Here is a 27874-nt window from a genome sequence, read left to right as displayed (position 1 = left end):
ACTGGTTTACAGTTGTCTAAATGCAATTGTTCAACATGTTTTTGATAATTATTGACCTTCAGAGTCTAGAGAATTGTACTTCAATGGTTTTATTGATTTTTATCTTATACCCTATCACTAGTTTGCCAAAGTATCTTTTTAAAATAATCTTGAATATTTAATTAACAACTTTATTGACAACATTGGTCCCAGAGGCAAAGTTGTTCAGAATGAGGAGATCTGTCATATGATATGAAGATCTAGTGTTTTTGAGTGAATATATGAGCATTTTCAAACAATTTGAGGCCATTTACCATATAAATCTTGTGTTTTGAGACCTTTTCTACTGTTATAGCGCCACCTATGGTCCGATCTCCATGAAACGTTGCATGCTTGTTAAGAGTCACCTGTTACATGTTCTCACCTAGTTTCATAAAGTTTTGAGTTTTCGTTTAGGTTTTATAGGCTTTGGGGTATGTTTGGCCACACCCCTTTTTCTAAATTATCCCTTTACAGCTAACCAAAGGACAAAATTCAACATTTTTTTAATAATTATTGATCTAGAGAGTCCACAGAATATTACTGCAGTGGTTTGGTTCCGATCGGGCAAAAAACCTAGGACTAGTTCGCAAAAGTAGGTTTTTAACATATTTGTGAATAACAATTGAACGATTTGATTGACAGCAATGGTTCTTGAGGCAAAGTTGTGCATTATGAGGATATCTATCAAATGATATGCATATTGCGTTGATATGTGAAACACCACGTGATTACAGAGCCATAAAACTCGTTAGCGCCAACTAGTGGCCGATTTCTTTCAAAATTCTTACAGACCTTAAGGTTCATGAGTCGAACGTACCCAGCGAGTTTCGTTCCGAACAACCTCCGTTAACCCTTTCAAATGGGTGCTTAAAATTGTTTGGCCAATGGCGGACATGTTTTTTTGAGATATGCAAATGTCCTCATAGGTACTTGTGCCCCTTCAGACCAAGACACTGCATACCAATTTTCAAGTCGATCGAGCCAACGGTTGCCTAGTTATAGCCATTTATGTGTTTTTTCTATCTTATTGCGCCCCCAAGTGGCAGAGATGCGCAATTTTTTTTGTTTGACCAAAGATTGAGCTCATACATATGTGTACCAAGTTTGGTGAAGATATCTCATTCCGTTCAAGAGTTATAGATAAAATAGCATTTGGCTAACGTTAGCATAGACGCTTTTTGGTGTACTGTTTCGCGTAAGAATTGAAATTTCAACTTTTTTTTGATAATTATTGATATTGAGTGTCCAGGGAATATTTCTGAAGTGGTTTGATTCCGATTGGTTAAAAATCCTAAGACTAGTTCGCAAAAGTAGGTTTCGGATATAGCTCGATTTTGCGAGAAAACGGTGCGTCGTAGAGCAAAAAATGTAGCTGTACACTTTTGTTCGGGCTAACCCAAGGATTGCAACGATGCCTTGTTTTTGAGTCTACGGCTAACGGTTTACGATTCACGGCCAAAAATGTCCAAAATTTTAGTTTTTTGCGCTGTAGCGCCCCCGTATGGCCGATTGGGCTGAGACTTTGATAAGTTCTCCCCAAAATGAGCTCTACGATCTGTCCAAATTTCAGCTCTCTAGGCCTTACGGTTTGGGCTGCACGTTCAGTTCTAGGGCGGAAGAATAATAATAATAATAAAAATCCTAACAATTACAATAGGGTTTCAGCACTGCGTGCTTGAACCCCTAATAATAATTAAAGCTGCAAGCAGCATTTACGGGGTTCAAGCACTTAAGGGATCTTAGGTGGTCAGAGCCAACCTGGACATATATGGATGGCCGTTAAACACATCCAAAATGGAGAATAGGCTAACAGACAGACACACACACTGAAATTAAATGATTAAACTCGTTTTTAAGATTTTAGATGTCATTTTCAGGTTTCACTGTAATCATAATGTGGTAAAATTTTAAAAACTGATATGTCTGAATGAACAAAATGGAAAACTTTAACTCAATGAGATTTGAAATGTTGTAAGAGTGTTTTTTGTATTGTTTAGGCATTACATCCTTTCAACTGTACAGTTTAAGTTAGCTGAATGAGCCCATTAGTGGTCTTCCGCTGCCATCTAGTGGTTATAAATGGCAATTTCTCATACATCAATGTGTTAATCCTTTTAACTCTTAGTGTTTTTTGCCCAATATCTCTTAAATATGGCATGCTCGTTTAGAATGAAATTATGCATTATTTTACACAGTTTTGATAATTTGTGGGCTTTCTGTTTGTATTAATAGGCCTTTGTGTACACTATGCAAATAACATATTATAAAATTACTGGTTTATAGTTGTCCAAATGCAATTGTTCAACATGTTTTTGATAATTATTGACCTTCTGAGTCTAGAGAATTGTACTTCAGTGGTTTTATTAATTTTCAGCTTAAAGCCTTGGAATACATTGCCAAAGTAACTTTTTCAAATAATCTTGAATATTTAATTAACAGATTTATTGACAAAATTGGTCCCAGAGGCAAAGTTTTTCAGAATGAGGAGATCTATCATATGATATGAAGATTTTGTGTTTTTGAGTGAATATATGTGCATTTTCAAACAGTTTGAGGCCATTTACCATCTAAATCTTGTGTTATGAGACCTTTTCTACTGTTATAGCGCCACCTATGGATCAATCTCCATGAAACTTTGCAGCCTTGTTGAAAGTCACCTGTTACATGATTTCACCTAGTTTCATAAAGTTTTGAGTTTTCGTTTAGGTTTTATAGGCTTTGGGGTATGTTTGGCCACACCCCTTTTTCTATATTACCCCTTTACAGCTAACCAAAGGACAAAATTCAAAATTTTTTTGATAATTATTGATCTAGAGAGTCCACAGAATATTACTGCAGTGGTTTGGTTCTGATCGGGCAAAAAATCTAGGACTAGTTCGCAAAAGTAAGTTTTTAACATATTTGTGAATAACAATTGAACGATTTGATTGACAGCAATGGTTCTTGAGGCAAAGTTGTGCATTATGAGGAGATCTATCAAATGATATGCATATTGTGTTGATATGTGAAACACCACGTGATTACAGAGCCATACAACTCGTTAGCGCCAACTAGTGGCCGATTTCTTTCAAAATTCTTACAGACCTTAAGGTTCATGAGTCGAACGTACCCAGCGAGTTTCGTTCCGATCAACATCCGTTAACCCTTTCAAATAGGTGCTTAAAATTGTTTGGCCAATGGCGGCCATGTTTTTTGAGATATGCAAATGTCCTCATAGGTACTTGTGCCCCTTCAGACCAAGACACTGCATACCAATTTTCAAGTCGATCGAGCCAACGGTTGCCTAGTTATAGCCATTTATGTGTTTTTTCTATCTTATTGCGCCCCCAAGTGGCAGAGATGCGCAATTTTTTTTATTTTACCCAAAATTGAGCTCGTACATATGTGTACCAAGTTTGGTGAAGTTATCTCATTCCGTTCAAGAGTTATAGTTAAAATAGCATTTGGCTAACGTTAGCATAGACGCTTTTTGGCATACTGTTTCGCGTAAAAATTGAAATTTCAACTTTTTTTTGATAATTATTGATATTGAGTGTCCAGGGAATATTTCTGAAGTGGTTTGGTTCCGATTGGTTGAAAATCCTAGGACTAGTTCGCAAAAGTAGGTTTCGGACATAGCTCGATTTTACGAGAAAACGGTGCGTCGTAGAGCAAAAAATGCAGTTGTGCACTTTTGTTCGGACTAACCCAAGGATTGCAACGATGCCTTGTTTTTGAGTCTACGGCTAACGGTTTACGATCTGCGGCCTAAAATGTCCAAAATTTTTGTTTTTTGCGCTGTAGCGCCCCCGTTAGGCCGATTGGGCTGAGACTTTGATAAGTTCTCCCCAAATTGAGCTCTACGATCTGTCCAAATTTCAGCTCTCTAGGCCTTACGGTTTGGGCTGCACGTTCAGTTCTAGGGCGGAAGAATAATAATAATAATAAAAATCCTAACAATTACAAGAGGGTTTCAGCACTGCGTGCTTGAACCCCTAATAATAATAAAAATCCTAACAATTACAATAGGGTTTCAGCACTGCGTGCTTGAACCCCTAATTAAAGCTGCAAGCAGCATTTACGGGGTTCAAGCACATTAAGGCCTCTGCGGTGGTCTGAGCCAACCTGGATGTACGGATGACAGTTAAACACATCCAAAACGGAGAATAGGCTGACAGACAGACACGCACTGAAATTAAATGATTAAACTAGTTTTTAAGAGTTTGGATGTCATTTTCAGGTTTCACTGTAATCATAATGTGGCAAAATTTTAAAAACTGATAAGTCTGTATAAACAAAATGGAAAACTTTAACTCAGTGAGATTTAAAATGTTGTAACAGTGTTTTTTTTATTTATTGTTTAGGCATGAATTCATAAATCTTCTCAAAAGTACTGTTTCAATTTGCTGAATGAGCCCATTAGTGGTCTTCCGCTGCCATCTAGTGGTTATAAATTGCATTTACTCAAACAACACTGTTTTTAAACATAACTGTTATAGTGTAATGTTTTTTGCCCAATCTCTCTTAAATTTTGAATGCTTGTTTAGAATGAAATTAGGCATTATTTTACACAGTTTGGATAATTTGTGGGCTTTCTGTTTGTATTAATAGGCCTTTGTGTACACTGTGAAAATAACATATTATAAAATTACTGGTTTATAGTTGTCCAAATGCAATTGTTCAACATGTTTTTTTATAATTATTGACCTTCAGAGTGTAGAGAATTGTACTTCAGTGGTTTTATTGATTTTCAGCTTAAAGCCTTGGACTACTTTGCCAAAGTAACTTTTTTAAATAATCTTGAATATTTAATTAACAGCTTTATTGACAACATTGGTCCCAGAGGCAAAGTTGTTCAGAATGAGGAGATCTATCATATGATGTGAAGATCTAGTGTTTTTGAGTGAATATATGAGCATTTTCAAACAATTTGAGGCCATTTACCATATAAATCTTGTGTTTTGAGACCTTTTCTACTGTTATAGCGCCACCTATGGTCCGATCTCCATGAAACTTTGCATGCTTGTTAAGAGTCACCTGTTACATGTTTTCCCCGAGTTTCATAAAGTTTAGAGTTTTTGTTTAGGTTTTATAGGCTTTGGGGTATGTTTGGCCAAACCCCTTTTCTTAATTACCCCTTTAACGCTAACCAAAGTACAAAATTTAACATTTTTTTTGATGATTATTGATCTAGAGAGTCCACAGATTATTACTGCAGTGGTTTGGTTCCGATTGGACAAAAAACCTAGGACTACTTCGCAAAAGTAAGTTTTTAACATATTTGTGAATAACAATTGAACGATTTCATTGACATCTTCGCTCCTTGAGGCAAAGTTGTTCACAAAGAGGAGATCTATCATATGATATGAAGATCTAGTGTTTGTGTGAATGTATGAACATGTCCTACAAATTGTGATCATTTTCTATTGAAAATGTGTGTTTTTGAGGCTTTTTCAACTGTTATAGCGCCACCTATAGTCTGATCTCCATGAAACTTTGCATGCTTGTTAAGAGTCACCTGATACATGATTCAACGAAGTTTCATAAAGTTTTGAGTTTTCGTTTAGGTTTTATAGGCTTTGGGGTATGTTTGGCCACACCCATTTTACTAAATTACCCCTTTACAGCTAACCAAAGGGCAAAATTCAACATTTTTTTAATAATTATTGATCTAGAGAGTCCACAGAATATTACTGCAGTGGTTTGGTTCCGATCGGACAAAAAACCTAGGACTAGTTCGTAAAAGTAGGTTTTTAACATATTTGTGAATAACATTTGAACGATTTGATTGACAGCAATGGTTCTTGAGGCAAAGTTGTGCATTATGAGGAGATCTATCAAATGATATGCATATTGTGTTGATAAGTGAAACACCACGTGATTACAGAGCCAATAAACTCGTTAGCGCCAACTAGTGGCCGATTTCTTTCAAAATTCTTACAGACCTTAAGGTTCATGAGTCGAACGCACCCAGCGAGTTTCGTTCCGATCAACATCCGTTAACCCTTTCAAATAGGTGCTTAAAATTGTTTGGCCAATGGCGGCCATGTTTTTTGAGATATGCAAATGTCCTCATAGGTACTTGTGCCCCTTCAGACAAAGACACTGCATACCAATTTTTAGGTCGATCGAGCCAACGGTAGCCTAGTTATAGCCATTTATGTGTTTTTTCTTTTTATAGCGCCCCCAAGTGGCAGAGGTGTGCAATTTTTTTTATTTGACCAAAGTTTTAGGTCTTACAAATGTGTAGCAAGTTTGGTTAAGATATCTTATTTCTTTCACGAGTTATAGCCTGTTGCGTAAAATTGGTCCTCGACTTTCGAACATTTTGGCATCCCATTACGACAGCGAGTCGAAATTTCAACTTTTTTTTGATAATTATTGATATTCCCTGGCCAGAGAACATTTCTGCAGTGGTTTGGTTCAGATTGGGCGAAAAACCTAGGACTAGTTCGCAAAAGTAGGTTTTGGACATAGGTCAAATTTGCGAAAAAACGAGGCCTCCTAGACCCCAAATCAGAGTGACCGTTTTTAATTTCGCATGACCCACGGATTCCAGAAATGTTAAATTTTTGGCTCTATGATAAGCGGTTTAGGAGTTATTAGCACTAACGCATTTTTGATCACTGTAGCGCCCCCTTTAGGCCGATTGGGGCGAGCCTTTGGATCTGACAAGAAGGCCGGACTTCTACCATCTGACCAAGTTTCAGCTCTCTAGGCCTTACGGTTTGGGCTGCACGATCAGTTTGAGTGGAGAATAATAATAATAATAATAATAATATTAAAGCTGCAAGCAGCATTTACGGGGTTCAAGCACATTAAGGCCTCTGAGGTGGTCAGAGCCAACCTGGATGTTTGGATGACATTTAAACACATCCAAAATGTAGAACAGGCTGGCAGACAGACACAAACACTGAAATTAAATGATTAGACTTATATATTAATTCTATATAAACATGTGCACACACACACACACACAAAGACAAAGACACACATTTACATGCACACACATTTTGTTGCAGATATAGGTATTTGACATAAGTGATAGGTGACAAACTTATTGCAAGTCTTCTCTTTTTTTAGAGTTTAGATGTCATTTTCAGGTTAAACTGTATTCATAATGTGGCAAAATTGTAAAAACTGATATGTCTGTATGAACAAAATGGAAAACATTGACTCAATGAGATTTAAAATGTTATAACAGTTCATTTTTTAATGTGTTGGCATGAATTCATGAATCCTTTCAACAGTACTGTTCAACTTTACTGAATGAGCCCATTAGTGGTCTTCCGCTGCCATCTAGTGGTTATAAATTGCATTTACTCAAACAACACTGTGTTTTAAACATAACTGTTATAAGTGTTGTAATTTTTTTTTGCCCAATCTCTCTTAAATTTTGCATGCTTGTTTAGATTGAAATCATGCATTATTTTACACAGTTTTGATAATTTGTGGGCTTTCTGTTTGCATTAATAGGCCTTTGTGTACACTATGCAAATAACATATAATAAAATTACTGGTTTATAGTTGTCTAAATGCAATTGTTCAACATGTTTTTGATAATTATTGACCTTCAGAGTCTAGAGAATTGTACTTCAGTGGTTTTATTGATTTTCATCTTAAACCCTTTCACTAGTATGCCAAAGTAACTTTTTAAAATAATCTTGAATATATAATTAACAGCTTTATTGACAACATTGGTCCCAAAGGCAAAGTTGTTTCAGAATGAGGAGATCTATCATATGATATGAATATCTAGTGTTTTTGAGTGAATATATGAGCATTTTCAAACAATTTGAGGCCATTTACCATCTAAATCTTGTGTTTTGAGACCTGTTGTACTGTTATAGCGCCACCTATGCTTCAATCTCCATGAAACTTTGCATGCTTGTTAAGAGTCACCTGTTACATGTTCTCACCGAGTTTCATAAAGTTTTGAGTTTTCGTTTAGGTTTTATAGGCTTTGGAGTATGTTTGGCCACACCCCTTTTTCTAAATCATCCCTTTACCGCTAACCAAAGGACAAAATTCAACATTTTTTTAATAATTATTGATCTAGAGAGTCCACAGAATATTACTGCAGTGGTTTGGTTCCGATCGGACAAAAAACCTAGGACTAGTTCGCAAAAGTAGGTTTTTAACATATTTGTGAATAACAATTGAACGATTTGATTGACAGCAATGGTTCTTGAGGCAAAGTTGTGCATTATGAGGAGATCTATCAAATGATATGCATATTGTGTTGATATGTGAAACACCACGTGATTACAGAGCCATAAAACTCGTTAGCGCCAACTAGTGGCCGATTTCTTTCAAAATTCTTACAGACCTTAACGTTCATGAGTCGAACGTACCCAGCGAGTTTCGTTCCGATCAACATCCGTTAACCCTTTCAAATAGGTGCTTAAAATTGTTTGGCCAATGGCGGCCATGTTTTTTGAGATATGCAAATGTCCTCATAGGTACTTGTGCCCCTTCAGACCAAGACATTGCATACCAATTTTCAAGTCGATCGAGCCAACGGTTGCCTAGTTATAGCCATTTATGTGTTTTTTCTATCTTATAGCGCCCCCAAGTGGCAGAGATGCGCAATTTTTTTAATTTGACCAAAGATTGAGCTCATACATATGTATACCGAGTTTGGTGAAGATATCTCATTCCGTTCAAGAGTTATAGTTAAAATAGCATTTGGCTAACGTTAGCATAGACGCTTTTTGTTGTACTGTTTCGCGTATGAATTGAAATTTCTACTTTTTTTTGATAATTATTGATATTGAGTGTCCAGGGAATATTTATGAAGTGATTTGGTTCTGATTGGTTGAAAATCCTAGGACTAGTTCGCAAAAGTAGGTTTCGGATATAGCTCGATTTTGCGAGAAAACGGTGCGTCGTAGAGCAAAAATAGGCGCCGTGCACTTTTGTTCGGGCTAACCCAAGGATTGCAACAATGCCATGTTTTTGAGTCTACGGCTAACGGTATACGATTTACAGCCAAAAATGTCCAAAATTTTAGTTTTTTGCGCTGTAGCGCCCCCGTTAGGCCGATTGGGTCGAGACTCAGTATCTGACAAGAAGGCCGGACTACTACAATCTGACCAAATTTCAGCTTTCTAGCCCTTACGGTTTAGGCTGCACGATCAGTTTGAGTGGAGAATAATAATAATAATAATAATAATAATAATAATAATAATAAAAATCCTAACAATTACAATAGGGTTTCAGCACTGCGTGCTTGAACCCCTAAAAAATCCTAACAGATACAATAGGGTTTCAGCACTGCGTGCTTGAACCCCTAATAATAATAATTAAAGCTGCAAGCAGCATTTTACCGGGGTTCAAGCACATTAAGGCGTATGAGGTGGTTTCGGCCAACCTGGATGTATGGATGACAGTTAAACACATCCAAAATGGAGAACAGGCTGGCAGACAGACACAAACACTGAAATTAAATGATTAGACTAATATATTAATTCTCTAAAAGCATGTGCACACACACACACACACACACACACACAAAGACAAAGACACACATTTACATGCACACACATTTTGTTGCAGATATAGGTATTTGAAATAAATGATAGGTGACAATAAACTTATTACAAGTCTTCTCTTTTTAAGAGTTTAGATGTCATTTTCAGGTTAAACTGTAATCATAATGTGGCAAAATTGGAAAAACTGATATATCTGTATGAACAAAATGGAAAACATTGACTCAGTGAGAATTAAAATGTTATAACAGTTAATTTATTAATGTTTTGGCAAGAATTCATGAAAACAGTGCTGTTCAAATTAGCTGAATGAGCCCATTAGTGGTCTTCCGCTGCCATCTAGTGGTTATAAATTGCATTTACTCAAACAACCCTGGTTTTAAACATAACTGTTATAGTGTTGTAATTTTTTTTTGCCCAATCTCTCTTAAATTTTGCATGCTTGTTTAGAATGAAATTATGCATTATTTTACACAGTTTTGATAATTTGTGGGCTTTCTGTTTGTATTAATAGGCCTTTGTGTACACTATGCAAATAACATATCATACAATTATTGGTTTATAGTTGCCCAAATGCAATTGTTCAACATGTTTTTGATAATTATTGACCTTCAGAGTCTAGAGAATTGTACTTCAGTGGTTTTATTGATTTTCATCTTAAACCCTATCACAAGTATGCCAAAGTAACTTTTTTAAATAGTCTTGAATATTTAATTAACAGCTTTATTGACAACATTGGTCCCAGAGGCAAAGTTGTTCAGAATGAGGAGATCTATCATATGATATGAAGATTTAGTGTTTTTGAGTGAATATATGAGCATTTTCAAACAATTTGAGGCCATTTACCATAGAAATCTTGTGTTTTGAGACCTTTTCTACTGTTATAGCGCCACCTATGGTCTGATCTCCATGAAACTTTGCATGCTTGTTAAGAGTCACCTGTTACATGATTTCACTGAGTTTCATAAAGTTTTGAGTTTTCGTTTAGGTTTTATAGGCTTTGGGGTATGTTTGGCCACACCCCTTTTTCTATATTACCCCTTTACAGCTAACCAAAGAACAAAATTCAACATTTTTTTAATAATTATTGATCTAGAGAGTCCACAGAATATTACTGCAGTGGTTTGGTTCCGATCGGACAAAAAACCTAGGACTAGTTCGCAAAAGTAGGTTTTTAACATATTTGTGAATAACAATTGAACGATTTGATTGACAGCAATGGTTCTTGAGGCAAAGTTGTGCATTATGAGGAGATCTATCAAATGATATGCATATTGTGTTGATATGTGAAACACCACGTGATTACAGAGCCATAAAACTCGTTAGCGCCAACTGGTGGCCGATTTCTTTCAAAATTCTTACAGACCTTAAGGTTCATGAGTCGAACGTACCCAGCGAGTTTTGTTCCGATCAACATCCGTTAACCCTTTCAAATAGGTGCTTAAAATTGTTTGGCCAATGGCAGCCATGTTTTTTGAGATATGCAAATGTCCTCATAGGTACTTGTGCCCCTTCAGACCAAGACACTGCATACCAATTTTCAAGTCGATCGAGTCAACGGTTGCCTAGTTATAGCCATTTATGTGTTTTTTCTTTTTATAGCGCCCCCAAGTGGCAGATGTGTGCAATTTTTTTTATTTGACCAAAGATTGAGCTTATACTTATGTATACCGAGTTTGGTTAAGATATCTCATTTCATTCATGAGTTATAGCCTGTTGCGTAAAATTGGTCCTCGACTTTCGAACATTTTGGCATCCCATTACGACAGCGAGTCGAAATTTCAACTTTTTTTTGATAATTATTGATATTCACTGGACAGAGAACATTTCTGCAGTGGTTTGGTTCCGATTGGGTGAAAAACCTAGGACTAGTTCGCAAAAGTAGGTTTTGGACATACTTCAAGTTTGCGAAAAAACGAGGCCTCCTAGACCCCAAATCAGAGTGACCGTTTTTAATTTCGATTGACCCAAGGATTCCAGAAATGTTAAATTTTTGAGTCTACGACAAGCGGTTTAGGAGCTATTAGCAAAAACGCATTTTTGATCGCTGTAGCGCCCCCCACTGGCCGAATGGGCCGGATCTTTGTATCTGAGTAGCGAGCAAGACTACTACCTTTTGACCAAGTTTCAGCTCTCTAGGCCTTACGGTTTGGGCTGCCCGTTCAGTTTTAAGGCGGAAGAATAATAATAATAATAATAATTAAAGCTGCAAGCAGCATTTACGGGGTTCAAGCACATTAAGGCCTCTGAGGTGGTCTGAGCCAACCTGGATGTACGGATGACAGTTAAACCAACCAAAACGGAGAATAGGCTGACAGACAGACACACGCACTGAAATTAAATGATTAAACTAGTTTTAAGAGTTTGGATGTCATTTTCAGGTTTCACTGTAATCATAATGTGGCAAAATTTTAAAAACTGGTAAGTCTGTATGAACAAAATGGAAAACTTTAACTCAGTGAGATTTAAAATGTTGTAACAGTGTTTTTTTTTTTTTTTATTGTTTAGGCATGAATTCATAAATCTTCTCAAAAGTACTGTTTCAATTTGCTGAATGAGCCCATTAGTGGTCTTCCGCTGCCATCTAGTGGTTGCATTTACTCAAACAACACTGTTTTTAAACATAACTGTTATAGTGTAAAGTTTTTTGCCCAATCTCTCTTAAATTTTGCATGCTTGTTTAGAATGAAATTAGGCTTTATTTTACACAGTTTTGATAGTTTGTGGGCTTTCTGTTTGTATAAATAGGCCTTTGTGTACACTGTGAAAAGAACATATTATACAATCACTGGTTTATAGTTGTCCAAATGCAATTTTTCAACATGTTTTTGATTATTATTGACCTTCAGAGTCTAGAGAATTGTACTTCAGTGGTTTTATTGATTTTCAGCTTAAAGCCTTGGACTACTTTGCCAAAGTAACTTTTTTAAATAATCTTCAATATTTAATTAACAGCTTTATTGACAACATTGGTCCCAAAAGTTGTTCAGAATGAGGAGATCTATCATATGATATGAAGATCTAGTGTTTATGTGAATATATGAGCATTTTCAGACAATTTGAGGCCATTTACCATATCAATCTTATGTTTTGAGACCTTTTCTACTGTCATAGCGCCACCTGTGGTCCGATCTCCATGAAAATCTGCATGCTTGTTAAGAGTCACCTGTTACATGTTTTCACCAAGTTTCATAAAGTTTTGAGTTTACGTTTAGGTTTTATATGCTTTTGGGTATTTTGGTCACGCCCCTTTTATAATTTAGCCAGTTAAAGCTAACCAAAGGACAAAATTCAACATTTTTTTGATAATTATTGATCTAGAGAGTCCAGAGAAAATTACTGCAGTGGTTTGGTTTCGATCGGGTAAAAAATCTGGGACTAGTTCGCAAAAGTAAGTTTTTAACATATTTGTGAATAACAATTGAACGATTTGATTGACATCTTCGCTCCTTGAGGCAAAGTTGTTCACAAAGAGGAGATCTATCATATGATATGAAGATCTAGTGTTTGTGTGAATGTATGAACATGTCCTACAAATTGTGATCATTTTCTATTGAAAATGTTTGTTTTTGAGGCTTTTTCAACTGTTATAGCGCCACCTATGATCCGATCTCCATGAAACTTTGCATGCTTGTTAAGAGTCACCTGATACATGATTCCACGAAGTTTCATAAAGTTTTGAGTTTTCGTTTAGGTTTTATAGGCTTTGGGGTATGTTTGGCCACACCCCTTTTACTAAATTACCCCTTTACAGCTAACCAAAGGACAAAATTCAACATTTTTTTGATAATTATTGATCTAGAGAGTCCACAGAATATTACTGCAGTGGTTTGGTTCCGATCGGACAAAAAACCTAGGACTAGTTCGTAAAAGTAGGTTTTTAACATATTTGTGAATAACATTTGAACAATTTGATTGACAGCAATGGTTCTTGAGGCAAAGTTGTGCATTATGAGGAGATCTATCAAATGATATGCATATTGTGTTGATAAGTGAAACACCACGTGATTACAGAGCCAATAAACTCGTTAGCGCCAACTAGTGGCCGATTTCTTTCAAAATTCTTACAGACCTTAAGGTTCATGAGTCGAACGCACCCAGCGAGTTTCGTTCCGATCAACATCCGTTAACCCTTTCAAATAGGTGCTTAAAATTCTTTTGCCAATGGCGGCCATGTTTTTTGAGATATGCAAATGTCCTCATAGGTACTTGTGCCCCTTCAGACCAAGACACTGCATACCAATTTTCAAGTCGATCGAGCCAACGGTTGCCTAGTTATATCCATTTATGTGTTTTTTCTATCTTATTGCGCCCCCAAGTGGCAGAGATGCGCAATTTTTTTGATTTGACCAAAGATTGAGCTCATACATATGTGTACCAAGTTTGGTGAAGATATCTCATTCCGTTCAAGAGTTATAGTCAAAATAGCATTTGGCTAACGTTAGCATAGACGCTTCTTGGCGTACTGTTTCGCGTAAGAATCAAAATTTCAACTTTTTTTTGATAATTATTGATATTGAGTGTCCAGGGAATATTTCTGAAGTGGTTTGGTTCCGATTGGTTGAAAATCCTAGGACTAGTTCGCAAAAGTAGGTTTCGGACATAGCTCGATTTTGCGAGAAAACGGTGCGTCGTAGAGCAAAAAATGCAGCTGTGCACTTTTGTTCGGACTAACCCAAGGATTGCAACGATGCCTTGTTTTTGAGTCTACGGCTAACGGTTTACGATCTGCGGCCAAAAATGTCCAAAATTTTTGGTTTTTGCGCTGTAGCGCCCCCGTTAGGCCGATTGGGCTGAGACTTTGATAAGTTCTCCCCAAAATGAGCTCTACGATCTGTCCAAATTTCAGCTCTCTAGGCCTTACGGTTTGGGCTGCACGTTCAGTTCTAGGGCAGAAGAATAATAATAATAATAAAAATCCTAACAATTACAAGAGGGTTTCAGCACTGCGTGCTTGAACCCCTAATTAAAGCTGCAAGCAGCATTTACCGGGGTTCAAGCACATTAAGGCCTCTGAGGTGGTCTGAGCCAACCTGGATGAATGGATGACAGTTAAACACATCCAAAATGGAGAACAGGCTAACAGACAGACACACACACTGAAAGTAAATGATTAGACTAATATATGTATACTCTATAAGCATATGCACACACACACACACACAGAAAGACACACATATACATGCACAAACATTTTGTTGCAGATATAGGTATTTGAAATAAGTGATAGGTGACAATAAACTTATTGCAAGTCTTCTCTTTTTAAGAGTTTAGATGTCATTTTCAGGTTAAACTGTAATCACAATGTGGCAAAATAGTAAAAACTGATATATCTGTAAGAACAAAATGGAAAACATTGACTCAATGAGATTTAAAATGTTATAACAGTTACATTTTTAATGTTTTGGGATGAATTCATGAATCCTTTCAACAGTACTGTTCAACTTAACTGAATGAGCCCATTAGTGGTCTTCCACTGCCATCTAGAGGTTATAAATTGCATTTACTCAAGCAACACTGTTTTTAAACATAACTGTTATAGTGTTTTTTTTTTTTTTTTGCCCAATCTCTCTTAAATTTTGCATGCTTGTTTAGAATGAAATTATGCATTGTTTTACACAGTTTTGATAATGTGTGGGCTTTCTGTTTGTATTAATAGGCCTTTGTGTACACTATGAAAAGAACATATTATAAAATTACTGGTTTATAGTTGTCCAAATGCAATTGTTCAACATGTTTTTGATAATTATTGACCTTCAGAGTCTACAGAATTGTACTTCAGTGGTTTTATTGATTTTCATCTTAAACCGTATCACAAGTATGCCAAAGTAACTTTTTAAAATAATCTTGAATATTTAATTAACAGCTTTATTGACAACATTGGTCCCAGAGGCAAAGTTGTTCAGAATGAGGAGATCTATCATATGATATGAAGATTTAGTGTTTTTGAGTGAATATATGAGCATTTTCAAACAATTTGGGGCCATTTACCATATAAATCTTGTGTTTTGAGACCTTTTCTACAGTTATAGCGCCACCTATGGTCTGATCTCCATGAAACTTTGCATGCTTGTTAAGAGTCACCTGATACATGATTTCACTGAGTTTCATACAGTTTTGAGTTTTCCTTTAGGTTTTATAGGCTTTGGGGTATGTTTGGCCACACCCCTTTTTCTAAATTACCCGGTTACAGCTAACCAAAGGACAAAATTCAACATTTTTTTAATAATTATTGATCTAGAGAGTCCACAGAATATTACTGCAGTGGTTTGGTTCCGATCGGGCAAAAAACCTAGGACTAGTTCGCAAAAGTAGGTTTTTAACATATTTGTGAATAACAATTGAACGATTTGATTGACAGCAATGGTTCTTGAGGCAAAGTTGTGCATTACGAGGAGATCTATCAAATGATATGCATATTGTGTTGATATGTGAAACACCACGTGATTACAGAGCCATAAAACTCGTTAGCGCCAACTAGTGGCCGATTTCTTTCAAAATTCTTACAGACCTTAAGGTTCATGAGTCGAACGTACCCAGCGAGTTTCGTTCCGATCAACATCCGTTAACCCTTTCAAATAGGTGCTTAAATTTGTTTGGCCAATGACGGCCATGTTTTTTGAGATATGCAAATGTCCTCATAAGTACTTGTGCCCCTTCAGACCAAGACACTGCATACCGATTTTCAAGTTGATCGAGCCAACGGTTGCCTAGTTATAGCAATTTATGTGTTTTTTCTATCTTATAGCGCCCCCAAGTGGCAGAGATGCGCAATTTTTTTGATTTGACCAAAGATTGAGCTCATACATATGTGTACCGAGTTTGGTGAAGATATCTCATTCCGTTCAAGAGTTATAGTCAAAATAGTATTTGGCTAACGTTAGCATAGACGCTTTTTGGCGTACTGTTTCGCGTAAGAATTGAAATTTCAACTTTTTTTTAATAATTATTGATATTGAGTGTCCAGGGAATATTTATGAAGTGGTTTGGTTCTGATTGGTTGAAAATCCTAGGACTAGTTCGCAAAAGTAGGTTTCGGGTATAGCTCGATTTTGCGAGAAAACGGTGCGTCGTAGACCCCAAAAAGGCGCCGTGCACTTTTGTTCGGGCTAACCCAAGGATTGCAACAATGCCATGTTTTTGAGTCTACGGCTAATGGTATACGATTTACGGCCAAAAATGTCCAAAATTTTTGCTTTTTGCGCTGTAGCGCCCCCGTTAGGCCGATTGGGCTGAGACTTTGATAAGTTCTCCCCAAATTGAGCTCTACGATCTGTCCAAATTTCAGCTCTCTAGGCCTTACGGTTTGGGCTGCACGTTCAGTTTTAGGGCAGAAGAATAATAATAATAATTAAAGCTGCAAGCAGCATTTTACCGGGGTTCAAGCATTTAAGGCATCTGAGGTGGTCAGAGCCAACCTGGATGTTTGGATGACATTTAAACACATCCAAAATGGAGAACAGGCTAACAGACAGACACACACACTGACAGCAAATGATTAGACTAATATATGTATACTCTATAAGCATATGCACACACACACACACACACACACACACACAAAGACACACATATACATGGACACACATTTTGTTGCAGATATAGGTATTTGAAATAAGTGATAGGTGACAATAAACTTATTGCAAGTCTTCTCTTTTTTAGAGTTTAGATGTCATTTTCAGGTTAAACTGTAATCATAATGTGGCAAAATTGTAAAAACTGATACATCTGTATGAACAAAATGGAAAACATTGATTCAGTAAGATTTAAAATGTTATAACAGTTAATTTATTAATGTTTTGGCAAGAATTCATGAAAACAGTGCTATTCAACTTAGCTGAATGAGCCCATTAGTGGTCTTCCGCTGCCATCTAGTGGTTATAAATTGCATTTACTCAAACAACCCTGGTTTTAAACATAACTGTTATAGTGTTGTTATTTTTTTTTTTGTTGCCCAATCTCTCTTAAATTTTGCATGCTTGTTTAGAATGAAATTATGCATTATTTTACACAGTTTTGATAATTTGTGGGCTTTCTGTTTGTATTAATAGGCCTTTGTGTACACTATGCAAATAACATATTATAAAATTAATGGTTTATAGTTGTCAAAATGCAATTGTTCAACATGTTTTTGATAATTATTGACCTTCAGAGTCTAGAGAATTGTACTTCTGTGGTTTTATTGATTTTCATCTTAAACCGTATCACAAGGATGCCAAAGTAACTTTTTAAAATAATCTTGAATATTTAATTAACAGCTTTATTGACAACATTGGTCCCAGAGGCAAAGTTGTTCAGAATGAGGAGATTTATCATATGATATGAAGATATAGTGTTTTTGAGTGAATATATGAACATTTTCAAACAATTTGAAGCCATTTACCATATAAATCTTGTGTTTTGAGACCTTTTCTACTGTTATAGCGCCACCTATGGTCTGATCTCCATGAAACTTTGCATGTTTGTTAAGATTCACCTGTTACATGATTTCACTGAGTTTCATAAAGTTTTGAGTTTTCGTTTAGGTTTTATAGGCTTTGGGGTATGTTTGGTCACACCCCTTTTTCTATATTACCCCTTTACAGCTAACCAAAGGACAAAATTCAACATTTTTTTAATAATTATTGATCTAGAGAGTCCACAGAACATTACTGCAGTGGTTTGGTTCCGATCGGACAAAAAACCTAGGACTAGTTCGCAAAAGTAGGTTTTTAACATATTTGTGAATAACAATTGAACGATTTGATTGACAGCAATGGTTCTTGAGGCAAAGTTGTGCATTATGAGGAGATCTATCAAATGATATGCATATTGTGTTGATATGTGAAACACCACGTGATTGCAGAGCTATAAAACTCGTTAGCGCCAACTAGTGGCCGATTTCTTTCAAAATTCTTACAGACCTTAAGGTTCATGAGTCGAACGTACCCAGCGAGTTTGGTTCCGATCAACATCTGTTAACCCTTTCAAATAGGTGCTTAAAATTGTTTGGCCAATGGCGGCCTTGTTTTTTTGAGATATGCAAATGTCCTCATAGGTACTTGTGCCCCTTCAGACCAAGACATTGCATACCAATTTTCAAGTCGATCGAGCCAACGGTTGCCTAGTTATAGCCATTTATGTGTTTTTTCTATCTTATAGCGCCCCCAAGTGGCAGAGATGCGCAATTTTTTTTATTTGACCAAAGATTGAGCTCATACATATGTATACCGAGTTTGGAGAAGTTATCTCATTCCGTTCAAGAGTTATAGTTAAAATAGCATTTGGCCAACGTTACTATAGATGGTTTTTGGCGTACTGTTTCGCGTAAAAATTGAAATTTCAACTTTTTTTTGATAATTATTGATATTGAGTGTCCAGGGAATATTTATGAAGTGGTTTGGTTCTGATTGGTTGAAAATCCTAGGACTAGTTCGCAAAAGTAGGTTTCGGATATAGCTCGATTTTGCGAGAAAACGGTGGGTCGTAGACCCCAAAAAGGCGCCGTACACTTTTGTTCGGGCTAACCCAAGGATTGCTACGATGCCATGTTTTTGAGTTTATGGCTAACGGTTTACGATTCACGGCCAAAAATGTCCAAAATTTTTGTTTTTTGCGCTGTAGCGCCCCCGTTTGGCCGATTGGGCTGAGACTTTGATAAGTTCTCCCCAAAATGAGCTCTACGATCTGTCCAAATTTCAGCTCTCTAGACCTTACGGTTTGGGCTGCACGTTCAGTTCTAGGGCGGAAGAATAATAATAATAATTAAAGCTGCAAGCAGCATTTTACGGGGTTCAAGCATTTAAGGCCTCTGAGGTGGTCTTGGCTAACCTGGATGCATGGATGACAGTTAAAGACATCCAAAATGAAGAATAGGCTGGCAGACAGACACAAACACTGAAATTAAATGATTAAACTAGTTTTTAACAGTTTAGATGTCATTTTCAGGTTAAACTGTAATCACAATGTGGCAAAATTGTAAAAACTGATATATCTGTATGAACAAAATGGAAAACATTGACTCAATGAGATTTAAAATGTTATAACAGTTAATTTTTTTTATGTTTTGGCATGAATTAATGAATCCTTTCAACAGTACTGTTCAACTTTGCTGAATGAGCCCATTAGTGGTCTCCCGCTGCCATCTAGTGGTTCTAAATTGCATTTACTCAAGCAACACTGTGTTTTTAAATATAACTGTTATAGTGTTGTTATTTTTTTTGACCAATCTCTCTTAAATTTTGCATGCTTGTTTAGAATGAAATTATGCATTATTTTACACAGTTTTGATAATTTGTGGGCTTTCTGTTTGTATTAATAGGCCTTAGTGTACACTATGCAAATAACATATTATAAAATTACTGGTTTATAGTTGTCCAAATGCAACTGTTCAACATGTTTTTGATAATTATTGACCTTCAGAGTCTAGAGAATTGTACTTCAGTGGTTTTATTGATTTTCAGCTTATACCCTATCACTAGTTTGCCAAAGTAACTTTTTGAAATAATCTTGAATATTTAATTAACAGCTTTATTGACAACATTGGTCCCAGAGGCAAAGTTGTTCAGAATGAGGAGATCTATCATATGATATGAAGATCTAGTGTTTTTGAGTGAATATATGAGCATTTTCAAACAATTTGAGGCCATTTACCATATAAATCTTGTGTTTTGAGACCTTTTCTACTGTTATAGCGCCACCTATGGTGCGATCTCCATGAAACTTTGCATGCTTGTTAAGAGTTACCTGATACATGTTCTCACCACGTTTCATAAAGTTTTGAGTTTTCGTTTAGGTTTTATAGTCTTTGGGGTATGTTTGGCCACACCCCTTTTCTTAATTACCCATTTAACGCTAACCAAAGTACAAAATTGAACATTTTTTTGATAATTATTGATCTAGACAGTCCACAGAATATTACTGCAGTGGTTTGGTTCCGATCGGACAAAAAACCTAGGACTAGTTCGCAAAAGTAGTTTTTTAACATATTTGTGAATAACAATTGAACGATTTGATTGACAGCAATGGTTCTTGAGGCAAAGTTGTGCATTATGAGGAGATCTATCAAATGATATGCATATTGTGTTGATATGTGAAACACCACGTGATTACAGAGCCATAAAACTCGTTAGCGCCAACTAGTGGCCGATTTCTTTCAAAATTCTTACAGACCTTAAGGTTCATGAGTCGAACGTACCCAGCGAGTTTCGTTCCGAACAACATCCGTTAACCCTTTCAAATAGGTGCTTAAAATTGTTTGGCCAATGGCAGCCATGTTTTTTGAGATATGCAAATGTCCTCATAGGTACTTGTGCCCCTTCAGACCAAGACACTGCATACCAATTTTCAAGTCGATCGAGCCAACGGTTGCCTAGTTATAGCCATTTATGTGTTTTTTAAATCTTATTGCGCCCCCAAGTGGCAGAGATGCGCAATTTTTTTTTATTTGACCAAAGATTGAGCTCATACATATGTGTACCAAGTTTGGTCAAGATATCTCATTCCGTTCAAGAGTTATAGTCAAAATAACATTTGGCTAACGTTAGCATAGACGCTTTTTGGCGTACTGTTTCGCGTAAGAATCGAAATTTCAACTTTTTTTTGATAATTATTTATATTGAGTGTCCAGGGAATATTTCTGCAGTGGTTTCGTTCCGATTGGTTGAAAATCCTAGGACTAGTTCGCAAAAGTAGGTTTCGGATATAGCTCGATTTTGCGAGAAAACGGTGCGTCGTAGAGCAAAAAATGCAGCTGTGCACTTTTGTTCGGGCTAACCCAAGGATTGCAACGATGCCTTGTTTTTGAGTCTACGGCTAACGGTTTACGACCTGCGGCCAAAAATGTCAAAAATTTTAGTTTTTTGCGCTGTAGCGCCCCCGTTAGGCCGATTGGGCCGGTTCTTTGTATCTGAGTAGCGAGCAAGACTACTACCATCTGACCAAGTTTCAGCTCTCTAGGCCTTACGGTTTGGGCTGCACGTTCAGTTTTAAGGCGGAAAAATAATAATAATAATAAAAATCTTAACAATTACAATAGGGTTTCAGCACTGCGTGCTTGAACCCCTAATAATAATAAAAATCCTAACAATTACAATAGGGTTTCAGCACTGCGTGCTTGAACCCCTAATAATAATTAAAGCTGCAAGCAGCATTTTACCGGGGTTCAAGCACATTAAGGCCTCTGAGGTGGTCAGAGCCAACCTGGATGCATGGATGACAGTTAAACACATCCAAAATGGAGAACAGGCTAACAGACAGACACACACACTGAAAGTAAATGATTAGACTAATATATTAATACTCTATAAGCATATGCACACACACACACACACAAAGACACACATATACATGCACAAACATTTTGTTGCAGATATAGGTATTTGAAATAAGTGATAGGTGACAATAATCTTATTGCAAGTCTTCTCTTTTTAAGAGTTTAGATGTCATTTTCAGGTTAAACTGTAATCATAATGTGGCAAAATTTTAAAAACTGATATATCTGTATGAACAAAATGGAAAACATTGAATCAATATGATTTAAAATGTTATAACAGTTCATTTTTTAATGTTTTGGCATGAATTCCTGAATCCTTTCAACAGTACTGTTCAACTTTACTGAATGAGCCCATTAGTGGTCTTCCGCTGCCATCTAGTGGTTATAAATTGCATTTACTCAAACAACACTGTGTTTTTAAACATAACTGTTATAGTGTTGTTATTTTTTTTTTTGCCCAATCTCTCTTAAATTTTGCATGCTTGTTTAGAATGAAAGTATGCATTATTTTACACAGTTTTGATAATTTGTGGGCTTTCTGATTGTATTAATAGGCCTTTGTGTACACTATGAAAAGAACATATTATAAAATGACTGGTTTATAGTTGCCCAAATGCAATTGTTCAACATTTTTTTGATAATTATTGACCTTCAGAGTCTAGAGAATTGTACTTCAGTGGTTTTATTGATTTTCATCTTAAACTGTATCACAAGTATGCCAAAGTAACTTTTTTAAATAACCTTGAATATTTAATTAACAGCTTTATTGACAACATTGGTCCCAGAGGCAAAGTTGTTCAGAATGAGGAGATGTATCATATGATATGAAGATTTAGTGTTTTTGAGTGAATATATGAGCATTTTCAAACAATTTGAGGCCATTTACCATATAAATCTTGTGTTTTGAGACCTTTTCTACTGTTATAGCGCCACCTATGGTCTGATCTCCATGAAACTTTGCATGCTTGTTAAGAGTCACCTGTTACATGTTCTTACCGAGTTTCATAAAGTTTTGAGTTTTCGTTTAGGTTTTATAGGCTTTGGGGTTTGTTTGGCCACACCCCTTTTTCTAAATTATCCCTTTACAGCTAACCAAAGGACAAAATTCAACATTTTTTTAATAATTATTGATCTAGAGAGTCCACAGAATATTACTGCAGTGGTTTGGTTCCAATCGGACAAAAAACCTAGGACTAGTTCGCAAAAGTAGGTTTTTAACATATTTGTGAATAACAATTGAACGATTTGATTGACAGCAATGGTTCTTGAGGCAAAGTTGTGCATTATGAGGAGATCTATCAAATGATATGCATATTGTGTTGATATGTGAAACACCACGTGAATACAGAGCCATAAAACTCGTTAGCACCAACTAGTGGCCGATTTCTTTCAAAATTCTTACAGACCTTAAGGTTCATGAGTCGAACGTACCCAGCGAGTTTCGTTCCGATCAACATCCGTTAACCCTTTCAAATAGGTGCTTAAATTTGTTTGGCCAATGGCGGCCATGTTTTTTGAGATATGCAAATGTCCTCATAGGTACTTGTGCCCCTTCAGACCAAGACATTGCATACCAATTTTCAAGTCGATCAAGTTAACGGTTGCCTAGTTATAGCCATTTATGTGTTTTTTCTATCTTATTGCGCCCCCAAGGGGCAGAGATGCGCAGTTTTTTTTTATTTTACCCAAAATTGAGCTCGTACATATGTGTACCAAGTTTGGTGAAGTTATCTCATTCCGTTCAAGAGTTATAGTTAAAATAGCATTTGGCCAACGTTACTATAGACGCTTTTTGGCGTACTGTTTCGCGTAAAAATTGAAATTTCAACTTTTTTTTGATAATTATTGATATTGAGTGTCCAGGGAATATTTATGAAGTGGTTTGGTTCTGATTGGTTGAAAATCCTAGGACTAGTTCGCAAAAGTAGGTTTCGGATATAGCTCGATTTTGCAAGAAAACGGTGCGTCGTAGACCCCAAAAAGGTGCCGTACACTTTTGTTCGGGTTAACCCAAGGATTGCTATGATGCCATGTTTTTGAGTTTATGGCTAACGGTTTACGATTCACGGCCAAAAATGTCCAAAATTTTTGTTTTTTGCGCTATAGCGCCCCCGTTTGGCCGATTTGGCTGAGACTTTGATAAGTTCTCCCCAAAATGAGCTCTACGATCTGTCCAAATTTCAGCTCTCTAGGCCTTACGGTTTGGGCTGCACGTTCAGTTCTAGGGCGGAAGAATAATAATAATAATTAAAGCTGCAAGCAGCATTTTACCGGGGTTCAAGCATTTAAGGCATCTGAGGTGGTCAGAGCCAACCTGGATGTTTGGATGACAGTTAAACACATCCAAAATGGAGAACAGGTTAACAGACAGACACACACACTGAAAGTAAATGATTAGACTAATATATGTATACTCTATAAGCATATGCACACACACACACACACACACACACACACACACTTTGTTGCAGATATAGGTATTTGAAATAAGTGATAGGTGACAGTAAACTTAGTCTTCTCTTTTTTAGAGTTTAGATGTCATTTTCAGGTTAAACTTTAATCATAATGTGGCAAAATTGTTAAAACTGATACATCTGTATGAACAAAATGGAAAACATCAATTCAATGAGATTTAAAATGTTATAACAGTTAATTTATTAATGTTGTGGCATGAATTCATAAAAACAGTACTAGCTGAATGACCCCATTAGTGGTCTTCTGCTGCCATCTAGTGGTTATAAATTGCATTTACTCAAACAACACTGTGTTTTTAAACATAACTGTTATAGTGTTGTTATTTTTCTTTTGCCCAATCTCTCTTAAATGTTGCATGCTTGTTTAGAATGAAATTATGCATTATTTTACACAGTTTTGATAATTTGTGGGCTTTCTGATTGTATTAATAGGCCTTTGTGTGCACTATGAAAAGAACATATTATTGCAATTGTTCAACATGTTTTTGATAATTATTGACCTTCAGAGTCTAGAGAATTGTACTTCAGTGGTTTTATTGATTTTCATCTTAAACTGTATCACAAGTATGCCAAAGTAACTTTTTTAAATAATCTTGAATATTTAATTAACAGCTTTATTGACAACATTGGTCCCAGAGGCAAAGTTGTTCAGAATGAGGAGATCTATCATATGATATGAAGATTTAGTGTTTTTGAGTGAATATATGTGCATTTTCAAACAATTTGAGGCCATTTACCATATAAATCTTGTGTTTTGAGACCTTTTCTACTGTTATAGCGCCACCTATGGTCCGATCTTCATGAAACTTTGCATGCTTGTTAAGAGTCACCTATTACATATTTTCACCGAGTTTCATAAAGTTTTGAGTTTTCGTTTAGGTTTTATAGGCTTTGGGGTATGTTTGGCCACACCCCTTTTCTAAATTACCCCTTTAAAGCTAACCAAAGTACAAAATTCAACATTTTTTTGATAATTATTGATCTAAAGAGTCCACAGAATATTACTGCAGTGGTTTGGTTCCGATCGGACAAAAAACCTAGGACTAGTTCGCAAAAGTAGGTTTTTAACATATTTGTGAATAATTAATGAACGATTTGATTGACAGCAATGGTTCTTGAGGCAAAGTTGTGCATTATGAGGAGATCTATCAAATGATATGCATATTGTGTTGATATGTGAAACACCACGTGATTACAGAGCCATAAAACTCGTTAGCGCCAACTAGTGGCCGATTTCTTTCAAAATTCTTACAGACCTTAAGGTTCATGAGTCGAATGTACCCAGCGAGTTTCGTTCTGATCAACATCCGTTAACCCTTTCAAATAGGTGCTTAAAATTGTTATGCCAATGGCGGCCATGTTTTTTGAGATATGCAAATGTCCTCATAGGTACTTGTGTCCCTTCAGACCAAGACACTGCATACCAATTTTCAAGTCGATCAAGCCAATGGTTGCTTAGTTATAGCCATTTATGTGTTTTTTTCTTTTTATAGCGCCCCCAAGTGGCAGAGGTGTGCAATTTTTTTTATTTGACCAAAGTTTTAGCTCATACAAATGTTCAGCGAGTTTGGTTTAGATATCTCATTTCATTCATGAGTTATAGCCTGTTGCGTAAAATTGGTCCTCGACTTTCGAACATTTTGGCATCCCATTACGACAGTGAGTCGAAATTTCTACTTTTTTTTGATAATTATTGATATTCACTGGACAGAGAACATTTCTGCAGTGGTTTGGTTCAGATTGGGCGAAAAACCTAGGACTAGTTCGCAAAAGTAGGTTTTGGACATACGTCAAATTTGCGAAAAAACGAGGCCTCCTAGACCCAAAATCAGAGTGACCGTTTTTAATTTCGCATGACCCACGGATTCCAGAAATGTTAAATTTTTGGCTCTATCACAAGCGGTTTAGGAGCTATTAGCAAGAACGCATTTTTGATCGCTGTAGCGCCCCCCACTGGCCGATTGGGCCGGATCTTTGCGCCTGAGTAGCGAGCAAGACTACTACCTTTTGACCAAGTTTCAAGTCTCTAGGCCTTACGGTTTGGGCTGCCCGTTCAGTTTTAAGGCGGAAAAATAATAATAATAATAATAAAAATCCTAACAATTACAATAGGGTTTCAGCACTGCGTGCTTGAACCCCTAATAATAAAAATCCTAACAATTACAATAGGGTTTCAGCACTGCGTGCTTGAACCCCTAATAATTAAAGCTGCAAGCAGCATTTACGGGGTTCAAGCACTTAAGGGATCTTAGGTGGTCAGAGCCAACCTGGACATATATGGATGGCCGTTAAACACATCCAAAATGGAGAATAGGCTAACAGACAGACACACACACTGAAATTAAATGATTAAACTCGTTTTTAAGATTTTAGATGTCATTTTCAGGTTTCACTGTAATCATAATGTGGTAAAATTTTAAAAACTGATATGTCTGAATGAACAAAATGGAAAACTTTAACTCAATGAGATTTGAAATGTTGTAAGAGTGTTTTTTGTATTGTTTAGGCATTACATCCTTTCAACTGTACAGTTTAAGTTAGCTGAATGAGCCCATTAGTGGTTTTCCGCTGCCATCTAGTGGTTATAAATGGCAATTTCTCATATATCAATGTGTTAATCCTTTTAACTCTTAGTGTTTTTTGCCCAATATCTCTTAAATATGGCATGCTCGTTTAGAATGAAATTATGCATTATTTTACACAGTTTTGATAATTTGTGGGCTTTCTGTTTGTATTAATAGGCCTTTGTGTACACTATGCAAATAACATATTATAAAATTACTGGTTTATAGTTGTCCAAATGCAATTGTTCAACATGTTTTTGATAATTATTGACCTTCTGAGTCTAGAGAATTGTACTTCAGTGGTTTTATTGATTTTCAGCTTAAAGCCTTGGAATACTTTGCCAAAGTAACTTTTTCAAATAATCTTGAATATTTAATTAACAGATTTATTGACAAAATTGGTCCCAGAGGCAAAGTTTTTCAGAATGAGGAGATCTATCATATGATATGAAGATTTAGTGTTTTTGAGTGAATATATGTGCATTTTCAAACAGTTTGAGGCCATTTACCATCTAAATCTTGTGTTATGAGACCTTTTCTACTGTTATAGCGCCACCTATGGATCAATCTCCATGAAACTTTGCAGCCTTGTTGAGAGTCACCTGTTACATGATTTCACCTAGTTTCATAAAGTTTTGAGTTTTCGTTTAGGTTTTATAGGCTTTGGGGTATGTTTGGCCACACCCCTTTTTCTAAATTACCCCTTTACAGCTAACCAAAGGACAAAATTCAACATTTTTTTGATAATTATTGATCTAGAGAGTCCACAGAATATTACTGCAGTGGTTTGGTTCTGATCGGGCAAAAAATCTAGGACTAGTTCGCAAAAGTAAGTTTTTAACATATTTGTGAATAACAATTGAACGATTTGATTGACAGCAATGGTTCTTGAGGCAAAGTTGTGCATTATGAGGAGATCTATCAAATGATATGCATATTTTGTTGATATGTGAAACACCACGTGATTACAGAGCCATACAACTCGTTAGCGCCAACTAGTGGCCGATTTCTTTCAAAATTCTTACAGACCTTAAGGTTCATGAGTCGAACGTACCCAGCGAGTTTCGTTCCGATCAACATCCGTTAACCCTT

General features: G+C 36.2%; 1 long non-coding RNA gene across 1 annotated transcript; it reads left to right on the top strand.

Annotated features, from left to right (window-relative positions):
- Positions 1-864: 864 nt before the first annotated feature.
- Positions 865-27036, top strand: LOC127976061 (uncharacterized). Its single transcript, XR_008157725.1, has 3 exons — positions 865-947; positions 10991-11111; positions 25730-27036. It is a non-coding gene; the product is annotated as an uncharacterized LOC127976061 (long non-coding RNA).
- The last annotated feature ends 838 nt before the right edge of the window (positions 27037-27874 follow it).

This window comes from Carassius gibelio, chromosome B17 (genome assembly GCF_023724105.1).
Source record: "Carassius gibelio isolate Cgi1373 ecotype wild population from Czech Republic chromosome B17, carGib1.2-hapl.c, whole genome shotgun sequence".
NCBI lineage: Eukaryota > Metazoa > Chordata > Actinopteri > Cypriniformes > Cyprinidae > Carassius > Carassius gibelio.
This window is presented reverse-complemented; position numbering and strand designations above follow the sequence as displayed.